The sequence below is a fragment of the Macaca nemestrina genome, chromosome 7 (assembly GCF_043159975.1).
Source record: "Macaca nemestrina isolate mMacNem1 chromosome 7, mMacNem.hap1, whole genome shotgun sequence".
Classification (NCBI taxonomy): domain Eukaryota; kingdom Metazoa; phylum Chordata; class Mammalia; order Primates; family Cercopithecidae; genus Macaca; species Macaca nemestrina.
In genome coordinates this window covers 41,042,274-41,063,148 of record NC_092131.1, presented here as the reverse complement: position 1 = coordinate 41,063,148, position 20,875 = coordinate 41,042,274, and the positions used below count along the sequence as shown (strand labels likewise).

General features: G+C 39.1%; 1 protein-coding gene across 27 annotated transcripts in view; it reads left to right on the top strand.

Moving 5' to 3' along the window:
- LOC105472850 (gephyrin) overlaps window positions 1-20,875 on the top strand; it is a 737,491-nt gene that overhangs the window by 472,246 nt on the left and 244,370 nt on the right. The gene's annotated exons all lie outside the window — the stretch shown is intronic.

The window sequence follows — 20,875 nt, the reverse complement described above, 5'->3', positions numbered from 1 at the left end:
TGTTTGGAGAATCTGTTCAATGTTTAAAGTGGGGTGTTGAAATCTCCAGCTATTGGTATATTAGGGTCTGTCTCTCTCTTTAGTTCTAATAATATTTGTTTTATATGTCTGGATGCTCTAGTGTTGGTTGCATATATGTTTACAATTGTCATATCCTCTTGCTGAATTGATCCCTTTGTCATTATAAAATGACCTTCCTTGTCTCTTTTTATAGTGTTTGTCTTAAAATCTATTTTTTCTGATATATGTATAGCTACTGCTACTCTTTGGGTTTCCACTTGCATGGAGTATCTTTTTCCATCCCTTTATTTAGTCTTTGTGTGTTTTTATAAGTGAAGTGTATTTCTTGTAAACAACAGATTGTTAGGTCTTGTTTTCCAATCCATTCAGCCATTCTGTGTCTTTTGATTGGAAAGTTAAGTTAATTTACATTCAGTGTTATTATTGATAAGTAGGGACTTACTACTGCCATTTTATTATTTGTTTTGTTTTTTTCTGGTTCTTTGTGCTCCTCTCTTCCTTCCTTCCTGTCTTTCTTTTTGTGAAAGTGATTTTCTCTGGTGGTATGTTTTAATTTCTTGCTTTTTATTTTTTGTAGAACTATTGTAGATTTTTTGGCTTGAGGTTACCATGAGCCTTGCAAATACTATCTTATAACCCATTATTTTAAACCAATGACAACTTAACTCTGATTGCTAGGAGTTAAGAGCAAGGAGACAACTGATAAAAACTCTACACTTTAAATTCATCCCCCTACTTTTAAACTTTTTATTTTTTCTATCTATATTTTATAATACTATGTCTCAAAAAGTTGTAGGTTTTTTTGTTGTTGTTGTTGAGACAGGGTCTCACTGTATTGCCCAGGCTGGAGAGTGATGGTATAATCACGGCTAAGTGCAGCCTCGGCCTCTTGGGCTAAATCAATCCTCACATCCCAGTCTCCCAAGTAGCTGGGACTACAGGCACGCAACACCATGACCAACTGATTTTTGTATTTTTTGTAAAGACAGGGTTTCACTATTTTGCCCAGGCTTGTCTCAAACTCCTGGGCTCAAGCAATCCACCCACCTTGCCCTGTCTAGGCGCTAGATCACAGGCATGAGCCACCATGCCTGTAGTTACTATTTTTTAGATCATCTCTTAGTGGTCCTACTCAAGATATGAAATGAGTAATATATACATCACACTTAACAGTGTTATCATATTCTGTATTTGGTGTGTGTATTTACTGTTACCAGAGAGTTTGGGGCCTTCAGATGATTTCTTATTTCTCTTTAATATTATTTTCTTTCAGATTGAAGAACTCCCTTTAGCATTTCATGTAAAATAGGTCTGCTGTTGATGAAACCCCTCAGCTTTTGTTTATCTGGGAAAGTATTTCTCCTTCATGTTTGAAGGATATTTTCACGGGATATAATTTTGTAGGATAAAAGGTTTTTTCCTTCAGCAGTTTAAAATTTACCATGCCACTCTCTCCTAGCCTGTAAGGTTTCCAATGAGAAATCTGCTGCCAGATATATTGGAGTTCCTTTATATGTTATCTGTTATTTTTCTCTTGATGCTTTTAGGATCCTTTCTTTATCCTTGATCTTTGGGAGCTTGATTATTAAATGTTTTGAGGTGGTCTTCTTTGGGTTAAATCTGCTTAGTGTTCTATAGCCTTCATGTACTTGAATATTGATGTCTTTCTCTATGTTTTGAAAGATCTTTGTTAATATCTCTTTGAATAACCTTTCTACCCTGCTCTCTCTCTCTCTCTCTCTCACACACACACACACACACACACACACACACCTCTCTCTCTCTCTACCTTTTCTTTAAGGCCAATAACTCTTATTGCCCTTTGAGGCTATTTTCTAGATCCTATAGGCGTGCTTCATTATTTTTTATTCTTTTTTCTTTTGACTATTCTGACTGTATTTTCAAATAACCTGTCTTCAAGCTTACTAATTTTTTTCTGCTTAATCAGTTATGCTGTTGAAAGACTCTGGTGTATTCTTCAGTTTCTCAATTCAATTTTCAGCTCCAGAATTTCTGCTTGATTGTTTTTAATTATTTCAGTCTCTTTGTTAAATGTATCTGTTATGATTCAGAATTCATTCTCTGTGTTATCTTTCATTTTGTTGAGCTTCCTCAAAACAGCGATTTCTAATCTCTGTCTAAAAGGTCACATATCTCTGTCACTACAGACTTGGTCACTGGTGCCTTCCTTACTTAGTTCATTTAGCAAAGCCATGCTTTTGTGGATGGTTTTCATGCTTGCGGCTGTTCATCGATATCTGAATATTTATTCTAATCTTTGAAGTCTGGGCTTATTTGTACCCATTCTTCTTGGGAAGGCTTTGCAAATACTCAAAGGGAATTAAATGCTGTTATCTAAATCTGGTCACTGAGGCCATGTGTGCATTAGGGGGCACCCCAAGCCTAGTAATGTTGTGACTCCTGCAGAGGTGCTCTGACTCTTATAGAGGTACTGCCGTGGTGGTCTTAAATAAGATCCAGGAGAATTCCCTAGATTACCAGGCAGAGTCTTATTTTTTTCCCTTACTTTCCCCCAAACAAGCCGAGTTTCCCTCTTCGCGCTGAACTGCCTGGAGTTGGGGAAAGGTTAATGCAAGCAGTCTTGTGACCATGACCACTGGTACTATGTTGGGTCACTCCTAAAACCAGTACAGTACTGGGTCTTGCCCAAGGCCTGTGGCAGCTATTTTCTGGCTGTTGCTGCTGTTTACTGAAAGACCAAGGGATCTTTAGTCAGCAGGTAAGGAATCCTGCCAAGACCAGGTCTTTTTTTTTTTTTTTCAGTGTAGCAGGTCCCCTTCTGGCCCGAGGTGGGTTTAGAAATGCTGTCCAAGAGCTAGAGCCTGGGATGGGAGGCTTTAGGAGTCTTCTTGGTGTTTATTTTACCAGGTTGCAAGACAAAGTCCTCTTTACTTTTCCTTCTCCTTTCCTCAAGCAGAAGAAGTCTCTCCCTATGGCCATTATCACGCTAGGCTCATGGCAGCTACTGCTTGGCTGCCACTGATGTTTATTCAAGGCCCAAGGGCTTTTTAGTCAGCACTGGTGAGTCCTGCCAGGCCTGGATCTCTCCGTTCAGGACAGTGAATGCCTTTCTGGCACAAGGCAAGTCTAGACATGCCTCCAGGAGCTAAAATTAATATTAGTACATCAAAAATTGTTTGAGTGACCCATTTTTCAGTTCTCCCAAGGATTGTACATAACTAATACCATTCTAGATGCATAGGAGATACATTAATTATTAGGGTTTAATTCTTTGGAGGAACTAGTTGAGAATGATTGTAAAACTGTTCTAACTGGATGTTCTCATACAGCGTCAGCAAAGACTTTCCCATTGATTAACTATTAGCTGGTATTTAATAGTCCTTTGTAAATAGTAATTGGTTTTTTGACAGATGTTCAGTTTTGTAAGTAGACTCACATGTTTATGTTTCCTGTGACAAATGACAATTAGCAGTGTATCAAAGAGTATAATGTTGTTCTTCAGACTGTGCATCTGTCTATACAGTAGAATGAAAAGGAAGAAATAGGTAACAAAGTCATGAAAAGAAAGGCCTTGATGCTTCTAAAGAAGTTATGTTAACTTTGAATGCTTCTCTAACACTAACTTTATTAATGAGTCCCACTGGTTCTGAATGACCTGGTGTGTTGTCAGTGTGTCAGAAGACCTCTATGTAAGAACAGTCATTTGGAATATCTATATATATTATTTGGCTTACTTTTGCAAGTTTTACCTATGTAAAATTAATATCAAAAGGGAGCACCTTATTACCTATTAAAAAGAAAAATTAGTTTCCCGCAGCTGGTCACAATCTGAGGCATGTGAAGCAATGTGGGATAATGTTAAAATCTTGTAACTTAAAGACAGAAAACTGGGATATAAGCCCTTACGTCACCAGTTAATAATTCGGACAAGTTCCTTAAAATTTAAGATTCAGTTCTCATCTATAAAATGGAAATAATAATTATCCTGTATCTGACAACAGAGTATTATTTTTAGTACAGCAGATGACATATATGAGGAAATTTTTATAAACTTTGTAAATTACGAATTAAATATTTGCAGAATTCTTCCAAGGTACCAAACACTATGCTCAGTGCTCAGAATATAAATACGAACAGGTTGTTCCCCCATAAAAAGTTCAGTCTAGGGCCTGGGTGCAGTGGCTTATGCCTGTAATACCAGCACTTTGGGAGGCTGAGGTGGGCAGATGTCTTGAACCCAGGAGTTTGAGACCAGCCCAGGCAACATGGCAAAACCCCATCTCTACTGAAAAATACAAAAATTAGCCAGATGTTGTGGCACATGCCTGTAGTCCCAGCTACTTGGGAGGCTGAGGTGGAAGAATCACTTGAGTCCAGGAGGTTGAGGTTGCAGTGAGCTGTGATTGTACTACTGCACTTCAGCCCGGGTGACAGAGCGAGACTCTGTCTCAAAAAAAAAAAAAAAGAGGCCGGGCGCGGTGGCTCAAGCCTGTAATCCCAGCACTTCGGGAGGCCGAGACGGGGGGATCACGAGGTCAGGAGATGGAGACCATCCTGGTTAACACGGTGAAACCCCGTCTCTACTAAAAAATACAAAAAACTAGCCGGCCGAGGTGGCGGACGCCTGTAGTCCCAGCTACTCGGGAGGCGGAGGCAGGAGAATGGCGTGAACCCGGGAGGCGGAGCTTGCAGTGAGCTGAGATCCGGCCACTGCACTCCAGCCTGGGTGACAGCGCGAGACTCCGGCTCCAAAAAAAAAAAAAAAAAAAAAAAAAAAAAAAAGAGTTCACAGCCTAACTGAAGAGTTGCTTTTTAAAAATTACGTCTTTACCTTCCTAACTCAGTTATCTACTTCTAGTAATCAAAAAGTGAAACCTGGTCAAGGTACTGACTGTTCAGTAATTACTAATGAGCTCATTGCTACTTATTGCAAAATTAATCAGTTTGCTATTTCAGGAGATAGAGACTTGAGAAATGCCTCTTGTAATTGACATTTGTTTGTTGTCTCTCCAGCAGTCATTTTCCATTCCCTCTTCCTAGCACTGTACCACATTTCCCAGTCATGTAGTTTGGGTGGAATTGACTAAACCTCCAGGGTAAGTTGGCTTAATACTGTATAATCAGGCCGGGCGCGGTGGCTCACGCCTGTAATCCCAGCACTTTGGGAGGTCGAGGGGGGCGGATCACGAGGTCAGGAGATCGAGACCATCCTGGCTAACACGGTGAAACCCCATCTCTACTAAAAATGCAAAAAATTAGCCAGGCGAGGCGGCGGGCGCCTGTAGTCCCAGCTACTCGGGAGGCTGAGGCAGGAGAATGGCGTGAACCCGGGAGGCGGAGCTTGCAGTGAGCCAAGATCGGGCCATTGCACTCCAGCCTGGGCGACTAAGCGAGACTCTGTCTCAAAAAAAAAAAAAAAAAAAAAAAATACTGTATAATCAACATATCCATTTCACCTAGCCACAATCATTAGTTCAAGGATCATGTAATTCAAAGCAGTCAGAGCCAGTGGATTTCATCTCTTAGATTTTAATTAAACTACTGGGGGACACAGATTCTCTCTTTCCTGCTGAACATGAATGAGGAAATATACAACCCCAAGAATTACATCTTGGGAACGTGAATGGAATGCCTCCCATGATGGAACTGGCAATAAGAAACAATCCTGAGAACCGGAAGTTTAAAAGAGATACTGCGTCCCAGTAATGTTTTGTGAACCACTCATTCAAGCCTTTCTTGAACTATACAGACTGCTTCACTTCTTGGTTACATGAGCCAATAAACTAATAGAGATTACTGTTGTCCACAACTAAAAAGCATCTTAACTATTACAATATACCTCAATATGTACTGTATCATCAAAGAAATAAGACATCTTCCTAATAAAGACTAAAATGTATCAAATAGGAATCCCTGAAGTTTCATATTTGGGTAAAAAACCTGATTCAAGAGGATAGAGGGTTGGAAAATGTGACTTAAAGTTGGAAGAGAATGAAAATAAATCGTGCTCTTCTGTATTTATAAAATAAATGAAGATATTTTCAGAGAGACTGTATCCAAATCTGAAGGTGACAACTTATGCTTTGCAGCCTCAAGGCAACTGATAGGTTCAAAACTCAAAGTAATAATATTAACAACAGGCAAAAAAAGAATTTAAGACAAAGAGGGAAGATACCCTTGGAGGTTTGTAATAGGAAATCTCATGTCACTGACAGAAATTAAATCTTCTGGAGAAATCCAAAACAATAATGATGCTCCCTAAGCTGTATTGTATGAAAGAATTTCTACTGATTGCCCTGGGAAGAAAAAGAGTTGATGATTTCCTCTTGGTAAATGATACAGGAAAAACAATATTTTTATCCATATCACTTATATATATATGTGTGTGTGTGAATATGTATGTGTGTATGTATATATATGTATATGTGTGTTTTATATATATATAAAACAAACATGCTATATGTTATGTTTATTAAACATATACATATATATGTGTATACCATCACATGGTGGCGGGCACCTGTAATCCCAGCTACTTGGGAAGCTGAGGCAGGTGAATCACATAATGTGTATATGTATACATGTGTTTATGTATGCATATACATGCATATTAAAACTGTATATATACAGTTTTGTTGTTTCTTTTTTATCCATGAGGATTTTGATATATTAAAATAATTATTAATTGAATAGCAATCATTCTTCTAAGCATTTTATATATATCAACTCTTTACATAAATCCTCATTTTGCTTGTAAGAAATCTGAAGCTCATAGTAGTTAAGAACATGGAACTACTTAGTGGCTGAACTGGTATTCAAGTCTAGGCAGTCTGATTCTAAGATGGGAATTCTTGACCACTCTGCTATAGCACCTTTCACAAAAGAAAAAGTAAAAGAAGACATTTTGGGAGGTGACAAACTAATTACAAACTCTCCTCAAAAATGAGAATTGGGGTCCAGGTGTGGTGGCTCACGGCTGTAATCCCAGCACTTCGGAAGGCTGAGGGGGTGGATCACCTGAGGTCAGGAGTTTTAGACCAGCCTAGCCAACATAGTGAAATCTCGTCTCTACTAAAAGTACCAAAATTAACCGGGCGTGGTGGTGGGTACCTGTAATCCCAGATACTCGGGAGGCTGAGGCAGGAGAATCACTTAAACCCCGGAGGCAGAGGTTACAGTGAGCAGAGATTGTGCCATTGCACTCTAGCCTGGGTGACGAGAAACTCCATCTCAAAAAAAAAAGAAAGGGAGGAAGGGAAGGAAGGGAAGGAAGGGGAGGAAGGGAGGGAGGGAGGGAGGGAGGGAGGGAGGGAGGGAGGGAGGAAGGAAGGAAGGAAGGAAGGAAGGAAGGAAGGAAGGAAGGAAGGAAGGAAGGAAGGAAGGAAGGAAGGAAGGAAGGAAGGGAATTTTCGTACCATGGTTTGAAATGCTTAAGTGATAAGGTGCACTGCCCAATCTAAGAATTGTAAACAATAGAATTTGTTTACTCTGGAAGTTTACTGATCCAAGCAAAAGAGCTTTAAGCTATAAGCATCTGTGGAGTAAGAAAAATATATAGATAAATTAATATAATGAAATACTTTGGAGAATACAGTATGATACATGTTAAAAGATAGTTTTATAAGGGTTGGGTTATAACATTTAGAAATATAAAATAAATATGTGCCAAAGATTTTATTCAACTTATTAATTAATGGGAGAACTACTAAGCTGTTATAACAATTCAAACAAGAATGGAAAGGATACAGACATATGTCAACAGTCATGAAGGCTGGAATGAATTTATAAATAGAAAAGTTGTGCGAGATATACAGGCCAATGATTAGTTGCTCTTGATCAGGACTAAACTTATTTGCATTTCTATGGGCAAGAATCATTACTTACATTATTATTAGTTTTCTTCAACTTGCAAAGTTGTAAAATCGTGTAAAACAATGAAAAATGCAGATAACTCAGAAGGATATACAAGTCAGGGCATTCTAGTAATCTTCGTAATCTCGAAGATAATTTTTTTTTCAAGACAGGATCTTGCTGTCACCCATGTTGGAGTGCAATGGCACAATCACAGCTTACTGCAGCCTCTACCTACCAGGCTCAAGCAATTATTCTTGTTCAGCTGCCCAAGTAGCTGGGAACTACAGGCACACAGCACCATGCCCACCTAATTTTTGTATTTTTTGTAAAGACAGGGTTTCATCATGTTGCCCAGGCTAGTCTCAAACTCCTGGGTTCAAGCAAGTCCGCCCTCCTCCACCTCCCAAAGTGTTAGCATTCCAGGCATGAGCCAGAGTCTGGCCTCAAAGATAATTTTTATTTACCACAAAAAAATGTATTTGATCTCATTAGGTTTGGGATGATTCATTATATAACTGGAGCAATTTTTTTTTTTTTTTTTTGAGACTGAGTCTCGCTCTGTTGCCAGGCTGGAGTGCAGTGGCACGATCTCAGCTCACTGCAACCGCCACCTCCTGGGTTCAAGCAATTCCCCTGCCTCAGCCTCCAAGTACTGGGATTACAGGTGTGTGCCACCACACCCAGCTAATTTTTGTATTTTTAGTACAGACAGGGTTTCACCATGTTGGCCAGCATGGTCTCTATCTCTTGACCTCGTGATCCGGCTGCTTTGGCCTCCCAAAGTGCTGGATTACAGGCATGAGCCACCACGCCCGGCTGCAACATTATTAATTAACCAGATATCCTCCTTAAGTTTGTTTTACGAAGACCACAAAATTATTTTTTGTCTGGAAATTTTTTTAGGGAATCTCAGATTCTATTAGGTTGTTACAAAAGTAATTGCGGGTTTTGCCATCACTTAATACTTTTAAAGGTCTCTATTTTTGCCAACCCAAGATTACTAAACGATGCCCAAGAAACTTCACCATCATCATCATTTTGGTAAGTTCCTCCTTCTCGAGGTCACCAAAATTGTATTCCCACATGTAAGTGATCTTCCTTACCACATAAAAGGCTGAAACCTTCTGCTCCAGGTACTAGGTTCGTTTTTCTGGGAGGGCTTTGTAAGCATTGGCTTCAGGAGTACAGCCAATATTTTTTTCTTCAAAGTGGTAGTGATATTTTATTAGATGAACATCATTCTCAAATATACCTCCAGGTAAGGCCTTGGTTGCACAATCAGTTTGTACGATTATATCCTGTTTAACAGGAATACATTCTTATTCGGAATGCAAATAACTATACTGTCAAGAAAATTTAGGAAATTACTAAGAGTTTCTGAATTCTGAGGAAGTCAGAATCAAATATTATTTTGAAATGTTTCATATTTGTTTAAGAAATGAGAGTCGGCCGGGCGCGGTGGCTCACGCCTGTAATCCCAGCACTTTGGGAGGCCAAGGCGGGCGGATCACAAGGTCAGGAGATCGAGACCATCCTGGCTAACACGGTGAAACACCGCTTCTACTAAAAATGCAAAAAATTAGCCGGGCAAGGCGGCGGGCGCCTGTAGTCCCAGCTACTCGGGAGGCTGAGGCAGGAGAATGGCGTGAACCCGGGAGGCGGAGCTTGCAGTGAGCCGAGATCGCGCCATTGCACTCCAGCCTGGGCGACTAAGCCAGACTCTGTCTCCAAAAAAAAAAAAAAAAAGAAATGAGAGTCTACTAAATTGTGTGGGTTACATATAGCTTAAAAAGAAAAAGAGCTTCCTCATACATCCAGAAAACAGAACATTTAAAAAAACCAATGTCAATAATATTCCAAACAAATAGGAAAAGAAATTTCCTTCTGTATTCCTTTTTCCATTCTGTGTTGATTCAGTCCTATGATAACTAATTATTGTTCAAATAAGCCTTGACTTAGCAGTCTGCTTTCATGAAACTTTCCATTTCTGGCCTGAAAGACTTTTAGAAATTCTAACTCAGTCCAATGTTTAGGTCTAAAAGTTGTCTAAGCAGAAGTCTACTCATCATGAGTCTATTCTTTCAAGTATTAGTACTTTGAAATATTGGGTACAATTCTTTCCATGAGGCTTTTGAAACTATCTCTGTTGAATACACAGACTCTGGCCTGTAGCTTAATAAGCATCATCTTCAGGTAAGCATCAAAATTTGTTCATAGATGACAGACTATTATTAATTGTAACTAATAATATCAAAATGCAAGAGGTTAAAATTCTCTCCACTGGGGAATAACTATTTCAAAAGAGTTTTGATCAGTATCCCCTTAAAGTAAAAACATTATAGACAAAACTCTTGCAAATATGGTCAAATGATTTTTGACCAGGGTACCAAGGCCATTCAGTGGGGAAGACAGTCTTTTCAAAAAATGGTCCCGGGAAAACTGGATATTCACTTGCAAAAGAATTAACTTGGACTTTTATCTAACGCCATATACAAAAATTAATTCAAAATGGATCAGAGACCTAAAGCTAAGACCCACAATACAACTCTTGGAAGAAAATATGAGTCAAAACTTTATGACATTGGACTTGGCAATGATTTCTTGGACATGACACCAAAGGCACTGGCAACAACAGCAAAAAGTACACAAATTAGACTGCATGGAAATTTAAAATCTTTGCACATCCAAAGATTCTATGAACAGAGAAAAAGGCAGCCTACAGAATGGGAGAAAATATTTGCAAATTATATACCTGGCAAGGGATTAATATCCAGAATAAACAGAGAACTCCTAAAACTCAACAGAAAACCAACCTGATTCAAAAATGAGCGAGGGTATCGTTGTAGAAAAAACAAACAGGTTCTTGTCACAAGACCAGAATAATTTAGGCACGTGGACACATTGTAGGGTGAGTAGGGCAGGATTTATTGGGTGAAAAGGAAAAAGGGAAATGGGAACACCTGGCAAAGCCAGAGAGTGTCCTACTAGCAGGTTTCCCGCCCCACAGATTTAATTGCAGGCCACCCCACACGCAAGTTGAAGACCCTAGGCTCCTCCCCTCTACGCAAATGGTGCGAGCTTCCAAACTTCCCGTAGCTCCACCCCATCCTCCCAGTGCGCAGGCCAATCAGAGATTCTCCAGGGATCCCCCGCCTTATCTGCCTACTGCATCTATCATTCCCCCACTGAAGACGTACATTTAACTGCCGCTAAAATAAGGATAAGGATGAAGACCAGTCTTAACTGCTCCCTGCTGGTAAGGGGCAATGTTTTGGTAAACAGCAGTCAGATCTCCCTCAGAGGCATATCTAAGGGTCCCCAGTAAAAGGGACCATCGGCCGAGCCTCCAGTTGCATGACTGTTTGGAGGTTGATGGCCTGAAGGTGACAAGAGACAAACCAGGTTATTGGAAAACTTGTATCAAAATGAAACAAGGAGCAGGTGAGGAGAGCTCAAAAATCTCGTGTCCTTTGACCAGTCTGTACAGGGAGAGAGGGACCAAAAGCTTGACTGGTAAGAAAAACTTTTACCCTTTTGCTAGCATGCCAGGCTTTTGGGTTCCTGTCCCCTGAGCTCAATCCTAAGCCAATCAGTTTAAGGTTTGGGAAATTAACTCTTCTCAGTTTGGAAGATGTATCCAGTGGGAGTGTCCCATAGTATAGAGACACAGTTACCTGTCTGGGAAGAGAGGACAGAGGAGGAAAAAGAAAAAAAAAAAAAAAAGGTGTTTTGTTGTTTTTTTTCAGAGGAGTCCCAGTGGTTCAGGATGCAAGTGAAAGGGATACAGACTGAAGATGAATGACTACTCATCTAGAAAGAGGGGAGCAGGTGTCCCTAGTTCCTTTTTCTTCCTAGCATATACCCAGGGTGTGTGAGGGAGGGAAAGTGAGGTGTTCCTCTTTCTTTCTGCCACCCTTGTATCCCAGTGACTGCAACAGGGTGCCACCCATAGGTTTTAAACTGGCTTTCACCCATGTTAACAGGGGAGCCTAAAGGGTGGGAGTATCTGCTGTTAACCATGTACACCCTATCTCCCCTGCTGTCAGTAGCCTTGAATTCCCTAGACCTCATTTATGTGACAGATACTAGCATGACCTTTATCCATGAAACAAGAAGCTTGGCTTAACCGGCAGGAATCAGTCATTTACCTGCATTGTGCCTTTTAACTTCCATTACCGTCGACCTCTGGATCCCTCGGATCTAGTGTTCTTTCCTAGGGCTTTGACCCATAGCTTGGAGTTGAGTTTGAGACAAAAATGTGTCTCAGGGTGGGGAGGGTTTGCATGGACTCCTTATCATAAGCTGAATGCTAAGGTGAAGCTGTGGAATTGAGTCCTCCTCCAACAAGGGAGAGAAAAGAATGTCTCATGACACGCCCAAATAACTGGTGGCTATATTTTTGCTTCCTAGGATTTGGGTGCATGGTGCTTGGCTTTGGTTATCTCCCTTGGTCTTACTTTCCCAAAAAGGAAACCTCCAGGTGATGGGCATCCTATTTATTCCAATCACCTGGCAGGATTTGCAGGATAATTGCTCAGAACTAGAATATCGATCCAGATTTCTGTATTACCCATCCCTTTGTTCCTTCTGAGCTACAGCTGGAGATTGCTGGAACATGCAGGGTTAGTATAAAATGTAGGTTAAAACTTAAAAACAACTAGGAGTTTAGAATGCAGTGACAAGTGTATAAATTGTGAAACATAATTTCTCTCTCTCCGGTTCATATTTTTGTTAAAAAAAAAAAATCATGATAGGACTGAGTTGTTTGCAAAATAGTCTTATATATGGCCTGATTATTTGCATAAAGTATAGCAAGAATAACTATTTCTTAATAGGCCTTTTAGACTGGCTTTGATGGAACTCTGTTCCACAAGGAATCTCAGATATGACCTTTTAAAGCAAAGCCCATGGGTTTTGTATCCTCAAGTACCTGTGAGTTGGGTGATCCTCTCTTCTTAAGGTCCGAGGATAAACTTGGAGATCCTGGGCCTGTTAGAAAGAGACATTCTTTACTGACCACAGGTCAGGAACCCTGTACAGGGACTGGGTAGACAAGGGTATGAGGCCAGTTTTCTCACTTGGCTTTTATCAGCTCTGCAAGTCAAGTTTGATTCCTGAAAGGGAAACACACCCTTTCAGTCAAAGCCTTGGTAAAACAACTAGTTTATCCAATTGCAAAAGAAAATGGACTTTTAGTGCACTGATCCAAACAACTGTATTGCCTTAAGTTAGGAATACTCATAGATACTTTCCAAATTCTAGAGGAACAAGGCAGAGAGAAACAAACATTCTCCAAATTTTGTTCACAGTATTCCTTACTTGATTAAGGACTGTAAATAGTTCAAAATCAGTTTCCATGAATCTGAAAAATAAAACAAGGATCAGCAATGTTCCAAAAAACTCAAAAAGATTGCTTCAGTTTTCTGCATTTAGTCCATTTAGTTAATTCTTTTTGTTGTTGTTTGTTTTGAGACAGTTTTGCTCTTGTCACCCAAGCTGGAGTGCAATGACATGATCTCAACTCACTGCAACCTCCACCTCCCAAGTTCAAGCGATTGTCCTGCCTCAGCCTCCCAAGTACCTGAGATTACAGGCGCCTGCCACCACACCCGGCTAATTTTTGTATTTTTAGTAGAGACAGGGTTTCACCAGGTTGGTCAGGCTGGTCTCAAACTCCTTACCTCAGGTGATCCACGCGCCCCAGCCTCCCAAAGTGCTGGGATTACAGGCATGAACCACTGCACATGGCCCCATTTAGTTAACTCTTGTGTTGCTTAATATTCATGAACATTTTATTTCTTTTTGAGTCCTGCACATTTTTCCTTTGTTCCAATGTCACAATCTCCAAAGTTATTAGAAACCTGCATTTGAGAGCACCTGTTAAAGTCCTATAGGTGATAATAAACCATCTTTGGAAAAGGATCAAAACAAGACAAAAATTTTCTGAATAACAAAATGTCCAGGGTAGTTACAGTTAGAATCACCATTGACAAAGGAGTTTGGTTATCCCTGTGGTTTATAATAACTTGACATAACAACCTTAATTATGATTGATAGCATATACTTTAGACATTAGAATTTTGGAAATTTCATACAATTTTGGGACATATATTAGTATTATTCCCCAAAATATAACCTTAAAGAAGATGAAACACCATTTAGCAATCCCATGTAACTAAATATGCCAAATAATCCTGCTTACTTCTTTTCTGGATGCCCCAGGGGACCTCTGTAGCATTCAAAAAGCCAGATATCAGGAAAAACAATTTTGAAACTGAAGTTTGATTTTGGGAAGCCTATTGAATATATCAGAGGATTAAAACAACTGCTGTTATGAAATAGAATTCCAGATTACCATAAATTATTTATTTTGCCTCAGATACTTTAAAAAAGCAAAAACCTATTATAACCCTTTACAAATTTTGCAAAAGAGCAGATTAGTGCCTTAAGAGTATCTTGTTGTGCTTTTATTTCAATTCACTGAAAAACCATATAATGCCTTTTTTAATTAAGTCAATATGTTTACACATGGAATATTTTTCAAGATTAATTTTTACAGTCCTTCTACCACTTGTTTGAACTTTGAGCTTTGGTTTATCTAATTCAAAACAACCCTTTAACCCTAGGCAAGAATTTACATTTTTATGCCTTTTTATAATCTTTTACTAAAAACACATTTTATTAGTTTTACATACCTCACATGTAAATTTATTTCCAGTAGTTTGAGTTATAATGGTAAATTCATTGCAATTTTTTACTTTAATGTAAAACCTGGTAAGTTGTTTTCATTATGTGCTAGGTGCTGCCAAGGTTTAACTCCTTCCAGCATAATTAAAGATATGGTTACTTCTACATGTCCCCAGCCTTACCAATTATGGAGCAGGCAAGTCAAATAGTTCTTAAAACCCAAAAAGCAGTTTATAAACTTAAAACATTTAGCAAACCTAGCACCTGACCTGCATAATTTAGTCCGCCTGTTTATATTTTGATGACATCTGCTTTTTACCAATATTCTTTAAGGGTTGTTTTTATTTCTCAAAGATTAAAGTCACATGAACTGAAAGGTACCATACCTTTTATCCTCCCTTTAAAAAAATTTTTGATCCAAGCACTTATCTTCCTTTAGGCCAATTAATTAGAACTCTTTTTATACACATCACACATACAACACATATATAACTACACAGACAGGCAAAACAAAACCCAGTCACCGTAAGATCTTTTGCTTACCAATCTCCTAATTGAATTATTGGATATAGCCGTTTAAGAGATAGGGCTAGGAAAACGTGCAGCTTCTAAAGCCTAATAAACAGGCATAGATGGGGCAAAAACAGATTCTGAGAGAGATCTATCCACTTTTAATTCCTGGAGTTCCTTGAAGAAAATAGAGGTCTCTCCTGCTCATGCGTGCATTAAGGGTGGCAAGACAAATGGAGAAAAATAATTCGATCAACTGAGAAAAAAACCTTTTTCCAGCAAAACACGATCCAAGAAAAGAAAAACATGAAGGCCTTTTGAATATACCTATAATTTGAATACCCACTTTTAATTAAGCTGAGCACTCTTTAAGAAGGTACTTTTTAACTCCCTTACTACCTAACTTTAGTCATGCAAAGTGGCCAATATTTCTGGCTTTCAAACTTTACTAAAGGCTCAGAGAAAGGAAAATCCAAGGCAGTTCGTGGAGGGGAAGAGAATCAATAAATAGCAAAGGTCACAGAGATGTTAAACTGGAAGGGACTCATTGAACCCCAGGCCTGCAGCAAAGTTTGCTACTGACCATAGGAAAGTCATGCAAATCACACCAGATTGGTTACAGCCTAAGACCAAACTAACAAATCCTTTTTCACAATTATAACTCTACAGAGAATATAAACAGTGATCCCCATTATTCCTGGTCCAGCAAAATGTCTTCCAAAAGGAAAAAAAAAAAAAAAAAAAAACCCTAACTTAAAAATGAACTCCTGACTCAGTGGAGAAAAGGGAAAGACAGCTTAAATGCAGGGCTGTATTAAATGCTAATAGGGTGGAGAAAAGAAAAAGATGCCTGGGGAAGAACTTCTTATTCTTATGCAAATAGATTCTTCTACCAGTGAGAAAAACTTAATTGCTTTCCTACAGAGTGGAAACCCTTTCCCTGGGGAGGGGAAGGCTCCATGAATGCAAGGCAGAGAGCATTAGCTAGCCTGCCATTGGGCACGCTTGGGCCATGCATCCCAGCCCTGGCAGGGAGAGGAGTGGAGGAGCTGCCATTCTCTGGTCCATCTTGCACATGCCTGCAGCTGTTGGGATGGGATGGTGCACGGTTTCCTCTACCCTCTGAAGAGGTCTGAGGAGAAAGAGAGAACCAAAAGGAAAAAAGATTTTTAGATCTGCTTGGTACTTATCTTTTCTCAAGCCCCATGTTGGGCACCAAAAATGTTGTAGAAATAAAAAACGGGTTCTTGTTACACAACCAGGATAATTTAGTTGCATGGACACATTATAGGATGAGTAGAACAGGGTTTATTGTGTGAAAAAAAGCGGGGAGAAACAGGAACCCTCAGCAAAGTGAGAGAAGAGTCCTGCTAGCAGGTTTCCCGCCTCACAGATTAAATTGCAGGCCACCACACATGCGAGCTGAAGAGCCCAGGCTCCTCCCCATTGCAATGGTGCGAACTTCCAAGCTTCCCATGGCTCCACCCCATCATTCCAGTGCGCAGGGGGTTGGAGATTCTCCTGGGACCCTCCACCTTATCTACCTCCTGCATCTATCAGTATGAGGATGCAAAGGCATAAGAATTATACAATGGACTTTGGGGCCTCGGGGGGAAAGTGTCGGAGGGGGTTGAGTGGTAAAAGACTACACACCGTGTACAGTTTGCACTGCTCAGGTGATGGGTGCACCAGAATCTCAGAAATCACTACCAAATAACGTATTCATGTACTCAAACACCACCTGTTTCCCCCCAAAATCCTATTGAAATTAAAAATAAATAAATAAAAACAAAAGTGAGCAAAAGACTCGAATAGACATTTCTCAAAGAAGATTTGCAAATGGCAAATCTTGAATACCACAATTTTAAAAAGGAAAAAGAAAGCAATGTAAACAGGGAGAGCATTAACAGTTCTCCAGGGACTTTACACAAAGCATACAATTTTTAATATGTTTACATTAATAAAATTTTCCCTATGGAAATATAACCTAGGGAAGACTGGGCTTCTTTTTTGATATTACCACTCTTTATCTGTGCTTAAAGAGCAAACTTTTGTGATTTTCTAGTGGCTTTCTGGGAAATGTCAAAGATAGTTTTATTTCTTTTTCTTTTTTTCTGGGCCTGTGGACTTTGTAGATAAGTACAAAACAGTTTTACATTCCCTGAAATTTTTTTTAATTTATTGTATGTTTGGGATCAAATTTTGAGTTATCAGAGGAAACTTAGACATGTGATTTAAATAGGACCATGGATACTTGAGAAATAATTTTTGATTGTGTAATCAAAATGATAATGAAATTTTTTTTTAAAAGCATGAAAGGTAATACAGTTGTTAAGAAGTGTGGAACTGTTGTTCTTTGGGGTTTTTTCCTAAATACCCAAATACATAATAAAGTTAACGTATAGGAGAGAAAATTATTCTGGTAAGACACAGAATCTCTGCTATCTAGGCAGATGATGTAGATCATAGGTAAAGGCATTAATCACCAAAGCAGCCAAGAAAGCCATCAAAATTAAGTGAACTTTCTTGATATGTTAACACATTTGTTTTTTTCTTTTTTTGACACAGAGTCTCACTCTTTTTGCCCAGTCTGTAGTGTGGGACACAATCTCGGCTCACTGTAACCTCCACCTCTGGGGTTCAAGCAATTCTCCTGCCTCAGCCTCCTGAGTAGCTGGGATTACAAGCACACACTACCACACCTGGCAAATTTTTGTATTATTAATAGAGACGGGGTTTCATCATGTTGGCCAGGATAGTCTCGAACTTCTGACCTCAAGTGATCTGCTCACCTCGGCCTCCCAAAGTGCTGGGATTACAGGCATGAGCCACCATGCCTGGCCTCTTAACACATGTTATAACTGGTATGGTTAGACTTTGTGTCTCCACCCAAATCTCATCTTGAATTGTAATCTCCATAATTCCCATAATCACCACTCGTCAAGGGAGACTCCAGGTGGAGATAATTGAACCACAGGGGCAGTTTCCCCCATGCTGTTTCGTGATAGTGAGTGAACTTTCGCGAGATCTGATGATTTTATAAGGGGCTCTTCCCTCTTCGCTTGGCATTTCACCTTCCTGCCACCTTGTGAAAAATGTCCCTTACTACCCTTTTGCCTTCTGCCATGATTCTAAGTTTTCTGAGGCCTCCCCAGCCATGCTGAACTGTGAGTCAATCAAACGTCTTTTCTTAATAAATTACCCGGTCTGGGGTATTTCTTTATAGCCTTGTGAAAATGGACTAATTCAGTAACTTATCTTCAGAGTCTGGTATTGTAAGTCAATAGAAATAAACTTCACTTTCCAAGTTTTATTCCTCACAATGTTCTTTCAAATATTCTGGAACAAACTGACACATAATTTTAGGACTGCAGTTTTTTCTCAAGCAGTCCATGAGATGAAACTATCTTTATGATAATATTATGACGTAATGTATGTTTTACGTTGACTCACCAAATTTTTTTTTCTGACACTAATATGTATATAACATTCTGCTAGATGCTGTGTGTTTTTAAGTGGTTAGATATGACCTAGGCCCTGCCTTTAAGGAAGTCACAATATAATATAAGAGAAAATATATTCTTTTTTTTTTTTTTTTTTTTTTTGAGACGGAGTCTTACACTATCACCCAGGCTAGAGTGCAATGGCATGATCTTGGCTCACTGCAACCTCTGCCTCCTGGGTTCAAGCGATTCTCCTGCCTCAGCCTCCCAAGTAACTGGGATTACAGGTACCTGCCACCACACCCGGCAATTTGTTGTATTTTTAGTAGAGACAGGGTTTCACTATGTTGCCCAGGCTGGTCTCTAACTCCTGACCTCATGATCTGACCACCTCGGCCTCCCAAAGCGCTAGGATTACAGACGTGAGCTACTGTGCCTGGCTGAGAAAACACATTCTCAAATGAACCAGTTTTATAAGTATATTATGACTGTTAGTATTTTCGTAGATAAAAAACTAGTCTGCTACTCTGAATGCCATTTTAGGAAATTCTGTGAGACTTACTGGTGACTCTTCTAGATTCACTTGGCATTGTAAATTCCCAAGGACAACTTGGTCTAATCAGCTATCATCTTTCATCTTTCACCTTAATTATTTCAGTGACTGGTCTCATCAGTTCCACACTAGCTCCCTTCAATTCAATCTTCAACTCACAGCCTGAGTCAGCTTTTTAAAATAAAGTAAATCATGTCACTTCTCTACTTGAACCCTTCAATGGATTCTTATCACATTTATTGTTACCAAAACTCCTTGAAATGTTCTGCTAAATTCTATATAATCCGGCTCCTCCCTGCTTTCTAGGTTCTTCTCTTACCATTTCTCTCTTGTGCTTTATTGATTAATAAGCTCCATATAACTTTTTCTTTCTTCAGGGAATATGCTGTCCCCACTACTTAAAATGTTCTTAAACCCACTTTTTGCCTGGCTAACTCCTACGCATTCTTTCTGTTCTGGTTTATCTCTTTCTCACAGAAGGAATTCTCTAATCCACACTGCCCACCTAAATTATGCCTGCAGCTATTCTCTATCATTGCACCATGTTATTTTCCTTTATACCACTTATAGTTACAATTATATACTTATTCATGTGTTTACTTAATTTATCTGTAGAACTGTAGGTGGGAAGATCCATGAGGACACAAGTCACATCTCTTTTATTCATATGGTCTATCCAGCACCCAGCACAAGTTGGCACATAGTGTAGACTGTATAAATTTTGGTAAATATATCCCATGAAAAGATATGATGCATCATTCATCTTGATGGAATTGATGTCTATTAACTAAGTTATTAAGACTGAGATTTTAAAAAGAGATATATTTTGCCATGCCTATGATGTATAAGAATCGTTCCGTGTAAACAGTGGCTTATACCTGTAATCTCAGCCACTTGGGTGGCTGAGGTGGGGGGATTGCTTGAGGCCAAGAGTTCAAGACCAGCCTGGGCAACATAGTGAAACCCCTGTCTCTACAAAAAGTAAATTTAGCTGGGTGTGGTGGTGTGCACCTGTTGTCCTAGCTATTTGGGAGGCTGAGGTGGGAGAATTCTGTGAGCCCAGGAGTTTGAGACTGCAGTGAGCTGTGAGCACACCACTGCACTCCAACCTGGATGACAGAGCAAGGCTCATCTCTCAGAAAGGAAAAAGGAAACTTTCATGAAATAGACAAGTAGTCATCATATTCTGTTCCTATAGTAAGTAAATATATTAAGTGACTATAGTAATGATAATAGAGAATCATTTTTGAATGCTAACCATAAAACAAACATTCTTCTATGCATTTTATAAGCACCATAAGAAATTAATCCTGGAATGCAGGTTTCAGCAATATTATACCTTTTTATTTTCCTAAAAGGCAATTACACAGGAAACCAAATAATAATAAGGATGGATTACTACCACTGAGAGCAACAAAAATTCTGAAATTTTTAAAGCAATGAGAGAATTTTAGTAAGTGTAAATATTCCTTGTAAAAAAACAAGCTTATATGAATATTTAAATTTTTAAGTTTATAAAAAAGATCTCTTTATAGTCATACTTCGTATATTTGCCATCTAAGTGATTTTTCATTGTAAATATGAATCATGAATTTTTATAGATTTTTGTATTATGAATTTTTATCTAAATTTAGGTATTCACATTTTTTGTTAAATTTCATTTTGTTGGATTCAGCCCATCAGTCTACTAAGAGGTCTTTTTAAAATTTATATCAGCTATCTAGTGTATTACTTGTCTTTTGTAGCTTCTGTCACCAGCAAATATGTTAAGCATGCTTTCATTCAAGTCACTGATAAAACTGTTTTTTAGGCTAGGCCATTTCAC